This window comes from Macaca nemestrina, chromosome 4 (genome assembly GCF_043159975.1).
Source record: "Macaca nemestrina isolate mMacNem1 chromosome 4, mMacNem.hap1, whole genome shotgun sequence".
Taxonomy (NCBI): Eukaryota; Metazoa; Chordata; class Mammalia; order Primates; family Cercopithecidae; genus Macaca; species Macaca nemestrina.
This window is the reverse complement of record NC_092128.1, coordinates 96,502,498-96,514,296: the sequence shown is the minus strand read 5'-3', so window position 1 is coordinate 96,514,296 and position 11,799 is coordinate 96,502,498. Positions and strand designations below refer to the sequence as shown.

The 11,799-nt window shown below is 45.5% G+C and overlaps 1 long non-coding RNA gene across 1 annotated transcript; it reads left to right on the top strand.

The window, feature by feature from the left end:
* Positions 1–1,928: 1,928 nt before the first annotated feature.
* On the top strand, positions 1,929–10,516 carry LOC105475723 (uncharacterized). Its single transcript, XR_983601.2, has 4 exons — positions 1,929–2,138; positions 8,936–9,210; positions 10,235–10,286; positions 10,380–10,516. It is a non-coding gene; the product is annotated as an uncharacterized lncRNA (long non-coding RNA).
* The last annotated feature ends 1,283 nt before the right edge of the window (positions 10,517–11,799 follow it).

Here is an 11,799-nt window from a genome sequence, read left to right as displayed (position 1 = left end):
ACAAATTATCAACTGACATAAGTTTTTTGGCTTTAAGGTGGATATACATTATTGTTATTGCTTGGAATATCATAGGAATTAACATTTCTTTTTAACACTGAATCACTTCTTAGCAATGGAATAATGTCTCTGGATATACTTTCATGGAGGAGGCATAAAATAATGCCTCAAGTTATTTACTATTAAGACTACAAAATTAAATATGAATTGAGTTAAATGTAATCAACATACTGACGTAAATTTAAGAAGACACTAATTAAGCAAATTTTCCTACCTTTGTTACGTTTTGAAAAGTATTTAGAAGAATAAACGTTACACCATACTGACCTAAAAAGAAAACTTTTCCCTTCCCTTTGATCTTACAATTTTCCACAAACCATTATTCTCCATTGAGAGCACTCTTAACTTCTTACTAATACAGAAATTCTTTGGAATCCTCTATCATTTCTGTGCTGGAGGAACAGAAATTGCCGAATCAGAAAGGTGTAATTTGTTTTCCAGTGGAGAGACAGAATTTTGGCTGTGAATTTTAATTTCTGTTTAAATAAAGGCCCATAGCCTGCCAAAAGAAGTAATTCTTTCTTGCTTTTTTTTTTTTTCCCCGTGAAACGGCCTTGTTGACAACTCGATTTTAAAATGTAATTCAAATTAAGGAACAAAGACTCCCAAATTTAATTTGGAGCAAACAAACTACCATAATTACTTTTCTGAAAACTGTAAAAATGTTATCCAGTATAAACGTGCAGATAATATGTTTTAAAACTTAGGTTCCTGAAGATCGTGTTTATCCTTTCATTTTCCAGTTATTTATCACTTGACATCTTATTTCATAAATCGTGAAAAAGGTACGTCTATGTTCAGTTCGACCTAAAACAGAGGTAAAATTTTTGTAAAAAATAAAAAGAGAGAGAGAAAAGATCAAATCAATCACAAGAAGAATTCTCTTATTAAAAAACTGTCAACCGAGTATCCCTGGGGCATTTTACTGTTGGAAACAATTTTAACACTTGCATCATTCATAAGCAATTCATAAATGCTTAGCCTGAAAGAATTTTCCGTCCTTTCTCTGCTTCAGCGCAACTCGGATCTCTCTAGCTCTGCTAGTGGAAAATTAGGAAGACAGGGAACTCATAGTAAAGGAAAAAATGAATTCTAGTGAAGGATTAATTTTTATTGCACAAAAATTTTCCTTCACACACCGGCAGCCAGGAGCAGTGGCCCTTACACAGATTAAAAGAAAATTAATTTTGGGGCGGATAGATTGGTAATCTCTACTTATTTCATGATACAATTCTTAACGGCTTGTAAGAACCAACGAAAAAAATGCGTTTAGAAACAGAATTCTCTTTAAAGGGCTAATTAAGACGAATCTTTTCAGAAAGCCATTTGTTTCCTTCAGGCCCTTGGCTCAGTCTGGCGAGGCTGGCGGGGACCCACCCCCGACCCGCCCATACCCCCCGGGAGACAGGCGGGACACCCGGTTCTCGAGTTACAAAGCAACCCTGGGCGCCCGCCCACTATTTATGCAAAATAACCCGCCCTCTTTATTAATCCAGCCAATGATCAAACAGCATCCCGCCCGGCGGGAGGTGGGGCCGAGGAAGGAAGCAAGCCGCAAACCTAGTTCCACGCTCCTCGGCACGCTCCGCCTCTTCCTCGTGCCCTTCCTCCTCTGCGCTCCGCCCGCAACCAGGCCCCTCCCACTCAGCTGGAGTCTGTACTCGCCGGGAAGAGGCGGGAAACTGGGCGGAGCCGGGGCCGGGGGAAGAGACGCTCGCGGTTTCTCATTTACATGCAGCCACCCTATTGGCTTAGGCTGGCTGTGATAGGCGAAATTAGGGGCGGGGAGCTTGTCAAAGTGAGCTTCACGGATTGGCTTAGCCTTACAATGACGTAAAGAAGGCAGTTTAAGCAAATGAGAGCGCAGGGCTAACGCGCCTCCTCCCTCTCGCCCCACCTCTGTGTGAGCGACCCAGTGAAAGATGAGCCCTTGAGGCACATTCCCTAGTAGATTTAAATGACAAATCTAGAAAGAAGAGGTTTAAATATTTATGAAGAGGCGGAGAGGTGTAGAGTGTCTTCCGGAAACGCTTCTGATTGGCTGGTGTTTTCAAGCAAGTGTTAGTTTTATGAAATGTGTGAGTACCCGCAGATCAATTCAATGATTATATTTCCTGCTTCGGTTTTTCTTCTTCCAAAAGCGCCACACCATATACCTCTATTTATTTTTTCAGTAATTGGTTGCATGTGTGGTCCGAGGGGCTCAGCTTTGTCACATTTTCACTCTCAATATATTTTCTTTTTGTAACTCATGTCTTATTTTCATCAATTTTTAAAATGCGAAGATCTGGGACAGATGGAAACAATTAGAACCTCCGCTCTGCTGATGTGTATAATCTTATTAGTTTAATGGGTCACAGGGCGCAGGACCTATTTCCTATGGATCAAAGTGAAAACAAACACGGTTAATATCCCATTTTGTTTTAGAACCACATCGGATCGAGTTCCCTCTCTGGGCCGTGGTTAATGACAATATTAAGAGAGCTTGGGTTGCCTTGAAGTTTAGAGGGAAAATTGAGTCATGAAACATTTTGGTTTAAAAACGCATTGATATTAACACCAGGTAGCCGGTTGCCTTGTCCCTGAGCTCCCTTGAGTTTATCACAATAGCATGGCTTTTTAAAGGATTTCAGTAATGCTCGTTTTGATATATTGCCTTAAAGCAAGTGAAAAATCGTGCCTATTGCGTTGTTAATTATACCAGCTTCTCAGGTTTCCTCTATTCAGGCTCAATGCAAAACTTCCGAGCCCTCGGTGTAATTTTCAACTATGACTTTTTAATGATTTTTTTTTCTTCATCTGTGGATGGTAGTCACAAAATCTTTTCAGAATTTAATTGAAAAAAAAAAAAAGTTAAGGAACTACATGACCGCCACCCAAAATTCAGCATTTCATTTCGGGGAGTTCCTGACCGCCTAAGGCCAGTCCATAGACTCCTAAATATCTGTGAACTCCGGTATCAGAACCCACACCTTCAGGAAACGTCTTTCATATTTTGAGTTGTGTTTGGTTGTGTTATTCCTAGGCCAAAATATAATCTTCTAAGCACCTACGAGGTTGGACCAGAGCCTCTCTCTTCGTGACAAAGACCCCCTTTGGAAACCTCCCGCAGCAACTTCTCACCCCAATAAATTAAATGCAGCCGCAGTGTGGTCCATTACCCTGGAGTGTGAGGTGATGGCCCCTGTCAAAGGTGGCCGGCCCAGTACAGCCCCTTAAATATTCCTACAGATAATAAATATCTGTGCAAGGAACGGATGTAAAAGGTTCCTATTCGTTTGGAAAGCTCGGTACTACAACAATGAATAAACATTACAGACTTGATGAATGCCCCCAAGTCCTTCCACAGAGGAGGCGGAGAGAGAACCAGATCTTAAAAAAATTTTCACTCTGGGACTGGAGGCCGGGTTCAAGGCTCGCAGCTCTGCGACCATCCGTGCCTCGACGTGTTCCTCCGCAGGGCCTCTAGGAATGTAAATACCACGAGTTGAGACAGGCCTGGGCCCCGGAAAGAGCAGGCAGTGGTTTTAGCAATTCATTTTAATTCCGAAGAGGTCCAATGCATTTGCTTTCACTTGGTTGTGCGGGGCTGGAATTGATAAGAGAGAAAACCATGTACTTGTCCTTGTGGGTTGGGAAACAGGGTCACTGAATCCTGGGCTGGCTCTCACAGCTTCCTGGCAGAGTTCACACACGCACTCAGAGGCTGCACCAGCCCTGTACCGCAGGACTGCGGGCGCTTCCTTCCCGGCACTTCTCCTTCGGTTCAGAAACCAAAGTGGAAACGCGTGGATTAAGTTGCAGGGAAGTCTGACATCTGGGACAAGATGTGGCTCCTCTGCCCGTGGCGGTTCTTCAGATAAATCCTCATTGCTTTCTTTTAATTTGCCTTTGAATTTCATTATTTTTTGCCTCAATGCAACACATAGTCTTTTCTTTGTTGTTGTTCCGCTGTATTTAATTCTCAAGGTCCTCTGCGCTATTTTTACCAATGGTATAACTTTATTTTGGGAAAGGGATTATTTCCCCTTCAGAAATGGGGGAAAATAATCAAATTCCCAGTCAATTGTGTCTCGATTTAACTCTTCTTTTCACTGGTCCATCATAAAATATTTAAACCGTTAAAAACATGTCCATCACCGATCAACTTTAGTTGTTTTGTGTTTTAAAACGTGGAAATATAACCCCAGGGTGTGTGTGTCATATTACGGATAGACCATATTAATCTCTTTTTCACGAAAAAAACATCTGCGTGTGTGAGTCTTAGTAATTATTCATCTAGGGTAACAAATTCTAGAAGACTTGACCTCTTTCTCTCTTTCTCTCTCTCTCTTTCTTTTTCTTTTTCTTTTTTTGTGCTTCTTTGTACCTAATACCCAGGGGCATTAACATCTCTCCCTCATCTTCCCGTGTGTGGAGGGACCCGACTGACGTCCAACAATAGATACCCCCTTTTATTATATATTTTTTCTTTTGTTTTTCTTGACCAACAATTTCTCTTCAGTTATTCATTTTAGCCGGGTGGCCCCAAGCTATATGCTCCGTGTAAACCAGAATGGTGTGGTCAGTTTTGTGACAGATAGTGGCTTCCTGCGCTGGCTCTGATGCGCACCTCTGGGGCGAGCCAAGGCGGAAACTGTCATTCCTAGAGGAAAGCAATGCCCGTCTGGGGGGAATCTGGGAAACCCAGCATTCCTATGAACTGCGGCCCACTGAGCGCCCTTGACCACAGTGATCACTGTCTCCTAGATTTTTGACAATGTTGTTTTGCTTTGTTTTAAAACATTATCGTTGCTGCTGAGAAACGTGGACTCTTATAATGAAGGCCTGTGTGGCCTTCCCCAGCCATTTCACTCCCTGGCCTCATCCAGGTTGGCTTTCATTTAGGGAGGGTCAGACTTATCTAGGTGACATTTCGCCCCGCCTTTCAGTCCAGTTGGTTTACAAATTTACGAAATTAGCGCTTGGTCTACATCTAGGGCTTTCTGCACGGAAAGGCCAATAGAAAGGTCCACGACTTGGCTTTTACTCTACGTCACTCCAGCCAAAAAACGGGGACCTCCTCGGGACTGGAGGCTGATCCTCCACGGGTCCCCGGCCCGGCCCATCCTCCTCGCAGCGCGCCTGGTGGGGCCGTACCAATTCCTCGCCATGAAGCCTGGAGTTACAGGCCCCTATCGAGCCAAGATCTGAGGCTGCCGGACCCGCCGGGTTTACTGAAGGCTCTGCTACCGGAAGTCATTTGACAAATCTCAGGCAGGCCTTTCTAATCTTTACTGCTCGGCAGAGCTTTGCAAATCTCTAAACACGCTGTAACCTTCTTCAAACAGCACGCCAGACACACTTGAAGGTTTTTTTTTTTTTTTTAAAGGTCGGACGGAATGGAAACTGCATCTGCACGGGACCTCTCCATAGTCTGGCCCGCACCACTCCCAGCACCTTCCCTAGACCCTCGCCTCCCCCCTTCCCCCGCACGCGGATTCTCGCTCATCCTTGCGCCCACCCAGTCCCTGGAGCCCTCCTGCCCCGGGAGGCCGCAGATGGTCTTGGGCTGGAGACTCACCCTCCGCCCCTGCAGCGGGCTGCGGGGAGAGAACCTTGGGGAACTAGGCAGGACCGGCAAGGGTAGACCGAGTGATTTATGACGCTGATCAAACTTTTTAGGAAGCAGAAATTAACCTGAGGGGGATTAGGCCTGAGCTTTGAAGTTCACGGTTTTGTTTTCCTTCAGCCTAGTCCTGCGATCAAACTGTTCTTGGTTCCTTCTACCCCCCTCCTCCTCCTTTGGTCTCTCGTCACCCCCACTTTATCCTTCAGTAACCCCTCCTGCGCTGATTTTCTTAATTTCAAGTAAAAATATCTGGACACCAGAGACTGAAGTTCCTGACAGTGACCTATTGAACAGAGGCATAGCATACTCCCTACATCCCAGTCTTCTTGGAACTGTGTTTTACGTTTGAAAGTGCGTTTTGGTTTGGAGGTCGAGAGTAGAAAATTTGTTTCCGTTCTTTTCTTTGGCTGTTTCCTACTTCCCTTTCAATACCCATACTTATTGCACCCTCGGAGACTGGCCCTTCCTGGCCGAGCAGAAGCGCATGAGGGTTGAGTAACTCTGCAGGTGAGAGCTAACTTTTCAGCGCATCCACCAGGTACTGCAGGTTTGTGGATTTCCCCCCTAGTTGGTCAGAAATCTTACACCCAAACATGAAAGTCCTCTCTGGCCGCTCTGTACTCTTACCTTGGCCCTCTTTATTTCCATATCCCCCTCCTCCCCATGCAGGTCTCTAAAGGGAATCTGTCTCCTGCGGTTCTTTCCCGCAGGCGCCTGCTGAAAAGGCAATTTCCTTGGGGGTGTGGCTGGGGAGAGAGGAAAACAGAAACCAGGATTGTTTGGGGGCCGAAACCATCCAAATTTTATTGCATCCGCTACAAAGTCAACTAACTCTTAATGAGCATCCAAGCGGAAAAAGGCCGAAGTTTACTCCGTGTTAAGGCGAGGAATGGGGGGTGGGGGTGATGGGAGTTTGCTTATTTCCTTCTGGTACAATCAAAAGTTGCAACACCTTCCTGAGAGGCTCTTCCCAATACCAAGAGTACGGACACGAAACTCAGAAGGCATCAGGTTTCAGCTACCTGAATGATCCAAGATCACTCGGCCACGAAGACCTTCGAAGTTGGCCCTGTCTACAGCTTGTAATGAAAAGGATAATGTGTCTTGTAATAAAACACAGGACCCACACAAACAAACCCAGCTTCCAACGGCCCTCCACCTCGCCACACTCTTCCCTATTAAGGGCCAGTGACAAATATTGCCATCCAGTTCCACCCCAAAAGGAGGAAGCAGTAGATCTTCCTTTTAATAACTTCCCAAAGTGTTACAAATAATAAAAAGGACGCGTAAATCATCGCGGGGCGGCTGAACGCAGACAACAGAAGGATTTACTCCTCTCTAGCCCTGGCTTCCAACCGCGCTCTCATTGGCTACTTCCTTGTGGCCCGCCCCCGAATCCGCTCTCTTATTGGTCCGCCTGGACCCAGACGTAGAGACAGGGCGTAGGGTCGGTGGGGGCCGGAGTCCACCAGTGCGCATGCGCCATATGGCCCACATGTATGATTGACAGCAGGGAGAGGTGTTTGCGCGCGCGTGCGCGCGTACGTGTGTGTGTGTGTGTGTGTGTGTGTGTGTGCGCGCGCGCGCGTGTGTGTGGCAGGGTTGAGGGAGCGAAGGTGGTGGTGGCGGGGCAACGGTGACGGTGGTGGCTGTAAGTGCTGGAGCTGAGGCAGCTCTTGCCCGCGCGGTGAGGTGTAGTCCTCTTTGCCGGCGTTTTCCGCTGAGTCAGAAGCGCTGGTAGTCACAGACTGCGCTCTCACCCACACTGAAGTCGATCTGGAAGGAATTTACTGAGGGGGCTCTCCAGCAGCTGGCTAACTGGGGAGGAAGTAGAACTAGAAGGCATGCTTTACTCTTCCTGAGGAAAATACTTAAGCCCCTCAAGAAGAGATTTAATTTGAGCGCTGTGTTGATTTGTGTATTCCTTGTAAAGCACACACTAAATCCGCTTCGCATCCCAGCCGTACCTTCATCTGCAGCACACACCTCTCCCCCACCTCCTCTCAGCACTCACTTAGCCCTGTTCAGTTCCCCTGTAGGCACAGGTACACATATATCAGCCTCTTGTAATCATGCAGACCAGGGACGAACTTACAAAGACACCCGGCACACTGTGACAATCCTTAACTGGGAGAAAAAAAGAGAGAGAGAGGGAGAGAAAAAAAAAAGCAAAGAAAGGCAGAATAAGAGCAGGAAAAAAAGAAAAAGAAAGAAAACTAGGAATATGCAGCAACCAGTAAAACGATGGTGGCAAAGATAAAATGCCGATGGAAAAAATTCGTTAAATGCAAAGTTTGACAAAAACTTCCTAACTCGGTTAATGCTGTGGAAATAATTCCAGTTTATCTCAGTGCTAGTGAACGCCTACTACAAAATTCTTCAGAGGCGAGGGCTGGTTTAGTGCAGAGGAGAAACGTCGCTCCGTTGCCCTGTTGCATCCAAATTCTCCTTTCAGACAAGTTTCCGCGGCGTGATGGAGATGGGCAGAAGGCTGGAGAGTGCTTTCCTATTATAAGCTGTTAACTCGTTGGTTTGTACTCACACATATTTTAAGGAAATAATAAACATCTTATAGTTCTGCACATACTCTAAATTACAGTGGTTCTAGAAGAATTTTGTAGCTGACAAATTAGAGCTTCGGTTTTACGAATTCTGAATTTTAAAACCGGTAATGACTTCTCAGGCCCTGAGATTCTCTTCTTTGTTTTTTTATTTTGGTGTGTGTGGGTATGTGTAAGATGAGAAATGTACGAACACAAGTATTTCAGACACTCCAAGTAATATCCTGTCTGTGAGTTCACGGTAAATAAATAAAAAGGGCAAAGTGACAGAAATACAGGATTATTCAAAGCAAAATAATGTTCTTTGAAATCCCCCCCTTGGTGTATTATTTATCTTAGGATGCAGCACTTTCAGCATGCCCAAGTATTGAAAGCAGTGTTTTTACGCTACCACGGTAGTTTTATTTAGAAACCCCAGGTTCATTTTTAGTTTTAAAATGGTCATTTATGACATAAAATTATCAGCAGTCATATTTTTGTGTTTTATTATTGCTTTGACTACTTATTGAAACCAGCAAACATTATGAAAATTAGTAAACATCTTTGATAGTTGCTTATTTTTGTTTAATTGAGTATCTTTATTTTATTAGGTAAATATACAATTAAATTTATTTAAAAATAATGAGGAAAAGAATACTTTTCTTTCGCTTTGCTAAAGCAAAGTGATTTTTCATTCTTCTCCGTCCGATTCCTTCTCTTCCAGCTGCCACAGCCGACTGACAAGCTCCCGGCGGCCTGAGAAGTAGTATGCAAATTTTGGATGATTGACACCTACAGTAGAAACCAATCATGCCAAAGTAGGATGCTGATTGGTTGACAACAATTTGACGTAAACCTTGACGTTTTAAAAACCTGACACCCAATCCAGGCGATTCATGCAAATAAAGGAAGGGAGTCACATTACCGGGGGCCGGAGAGACTTGAGTACGACCCCACGTGTTCAGTGGTGGATATTGCACAGACGTCGGCAAGGTCTAAGTAAACGCTACATACTGTTCAACTCAATTGCTTGCCTTGGCCTTTCCCAAACTTGTCACTGGAATATAAATTATCCCTTTTTTAAAAATAAAAAAATAAGAATTATGTAGTGCACACATATGGACAGTTCATGTAGAAATCTAAATGGACTTCCAACGCACGGAATTTCCCTATTTCCCGCTTTCTTTAAATTAATCCTCAACGAAGGCGCTGTTTTCCCCTAGATTTAAAAAGGACGAGATTTACAGAGCCTTTCCCTGGAGAAACCCGCTCTAGGCACAGATGGCCAGTAAATCTGGCTTCTTCAGCGAAGTTCCACATGGCACCGCCAGATGGCATAAGGATCCCCTTCTCACCATCTCCACCCCTACCTTGTACCCTGCAAGTAATTTAGAAAAATTGAAAACCAAACACTTTTATATTTTATAACTAAATGAAGTGAGAACATACTGGCACTGTTAAAGAGCCACATATTACAAAAATAAGCTTTGTTGGTTGTTGCCTTAATGTGAAACTTCCTCTGGAGATTTTGCCCAGGAAAGTTTGCGAGTAAAAGACTTATCCAGTGAAAGTGTTTGCAAAAATATTTCCTTAAGCGAAGTGCGCACCTTAAGTACGCTTTAAAAAGGTAAGGGTTAAGAGGCCGCTGCGTTTCTGAGCATGTTGTTTGCAGGGCCGGGTGAACTTCTTAGGGATTAAACTGAAATCGAGAGGGAAACTCAGTTTCCCAGAGAGTGGTCTTACTGGGAGCAGAGCCTGGCCGGAGCCACAGGGCCGAGGTTGCCTCTCTGCTTTCTGATTCAGTTGCTGTTAGAGCAGCGTTGCTTTTTTAGGAATTCATTTTGGGGTCCCTATGACAGATAGGCAAGACTTTCTTTCCACTCACAAGTCACTGTAGTAGGGGGCAGCATCTTTGTTTTGCCAACCTCGGCGGGGGATTTGAGGGTGAAACCCTGGAAAGTGTAGACCTCCACTTCTTATCTGCCTTTCCGTTTATATTTGCTTTTCTGTTTGGGTTTATCAGAAAGAGAAGAGTTCGTGCTGTCCTCACATCAAGGCCAGAATAAGAACTTACGGTATTTGCAGAGGGAAGAAAGGAGGAAAGAAGAAAATACTGTACTCAAGTGAGAAGTTTCACAGCTTTACATGTACATTTTTACATTTTACAGGTCGACAGCCCTCTAGCTGGGAAAGTTCATGATTTCTTCAACCATTTATACAAGCAGAATAATTGCACACTCACTTTTGATTACTCTGCCCTGTAATTATGCATTTTAAAATTGCATTCAGCCTTTAAAAATAAATCTACTTAAGAAAACTTTCAGAATATAGCCATTAGCCCTCATTTTACAAGAAGGCGGGTTCATTAGGTCTGTTGCTTTGTGCTCTGTCGGTTGACTTTTGTTTAGCCAGAAACTAATGATTAGGGTGCCAACGTTTACTTACATCTCCCTCTGACATCCTAACTGTGGGTGAATTTTCTGGCCCAGCACCAGATCCCTAGTGTCTGCAGGGCAAGAATCTGCACATTTTCACCAGTCCCGGTTTCCAGTGACCAACTTCGTAGGCTGTAGGAAAACTCATCCTACCCAGTCACATATAAGCAAAAAAAGTAGTAACACTTTTTAGTTTAGAATCAACACTTCGGATTCTTAGTTCAAGTTGAAACCATACGTTTCTTATTTTATTTCACCATCTGCACATCTTTTTCCTCTCGAAAAAGATCGGAGGGTATCAATAGTAAAAGTAAAGCAAGAATTGCTAAAAGTAAAGCAAGAATGTTAGGGGGCACTTATTTCCCTTAGGTGGTAAGAAGGGAGACCTGAAGGAATGAGCCTTTTAAAAGAGAACCTTAAGTTTCTAAGCACAATCTTGCTCTCTTAATGTGTGTCTTCTGCCCTGCAGAAAACGGGGCAAAAAGTGTTTAAACAAATGGAGATGGGGCCCGTGGGCTGTCCAAGCGTGGCCTAGGACTCGGGAACTAGCAGCTCCCCTCCCGAATCTCTGCTTCTAAGTTTCTTTTGCAATCCCCCCAGTAAAGGCAGGCCCCAGGTGGGAATTTGGCGATCTCTGCGCGTGGTGACGACCGCGCTCTCCGGGTGCAAAGGCCCAGGCACTGGGCTGCCGGAGCAGGGGCAGCGGTGCCGGCGCGAGGGATGCCGCTGTCCTCAGCTCTCCCGAAAACCCACTCCCGGGCGAAAACGTGGGCAGAAGGCGGGAAACGCTGCGACGGGCCCTCAGAGCAAGTTGCCAGTAGACGCGGGAAGTTGAGGCTCGGCGCCCCCGCGCCCAGTCCCTGCTCCCCTTCAGGGCCTCTTCCGGGCTGAGTCCTGGGAGTGGGTTTCCCCGGCCGCAGTGATTTTGCAAGAGTGCGGCCGGCCGGCCGGCTGTAAATCAGCCTTTCTCCACTCCCGGGGGGCAGCCCTCCCGAGCCTGGGCGGGGGCGCGGAGGACGCGGAGGCTGGGCCCGTGGCCACCCTAGGCCCTCGGCCGCAGCTGGATCGGCCGCCTCCGGCGAGGCGGCGGGGGTTAAACGCCGTGAATCCATCAATCAAGCGCACTGCCGCCCTCGCGAAACTCGGAGCACCG